A 662-nucleotide genomic window follows, 5' to 3' on the forward strand; every position below is an offset into this window, starting at 1 on the left:
GTCGTGGCCCCCCCACCCCCCACACCCTCTCTCCTTTCAGGCTGACCCCAGAAGGAGGTCTTGGAGCCCCACTGGCCTGTGACCCCTGGCTGCCGGGAGCCAGCACGGGAGTTCCCACCCATGACAAAGGTCATGCAGAGAGGACCTGACAGGCAAAGGCGAATCAGGACTCGAGAGGCCCCCTGGACCTGCCTGAGCATCTACGCCAAAACCAAAATCTGTCTGTTTTACTATTTCACAACTTTCACCAACTCTTCTGACATTAACGGGGGGCTATCCCCAACCACCTTTCTCTGAAGAAAATCAACTTAGAGCTCTAGTTAATAATTCTCCTGGGCATAATAGGAGTGTTTCAATTCAAACCCCTCTGATGACTTTCTAGCTTGCCTGACAGGTTTGTTCGGACTCCTGCAGCTACACATGTGATTGTTCACAGCCTCCCAACCACGAGAGGCACGGGAAGCTTAAGATATTTTAACAATGCAGAGCTTCTCAGAGAGTTAAAATTGTTAGAATAGAACTAGTAGAGGATTTCTTTGTTGAGCTAATGCTTGCTGCCAAGTTTCCATATCCCTTACCTACTGTGTCCCTGGGAGTGTATTGATTAATATAGTTGGTGTATAGAAATGTAAGTAGTAGCTTTAATGTTTGTAACCTTGGAC

General features: G+C 48.0%; 1 protein-coding gene across 1 annotated transcript in view; it reads right to left on the bottom strand.

The window, feature by feature from the left end:
* The window catches only part of ALDH1L1 (aldehyde dehydrogenase 1 family, member L1), a 26,368-nt gene that overhangs the window by 4,809 nt on the left and 20,897 nt on the right, over positions 1 to 662 (bottom strand).

Source organism: Bison bison, unplaced genomic scaffold (genome assembly GCF_000754665.1).
Source record: "Bison bison bison isolate TAMUID 2011002044 unplaced genomic scaffold, Bison_UMD1.0 scf7180017846623, whole genome shotgun sequence".
Lineage (NCBI taxonomy): Eukaryota > Metazoa > Chordata > Mammalia > Artiodactyla > Bovidae > Bison > Bison bison.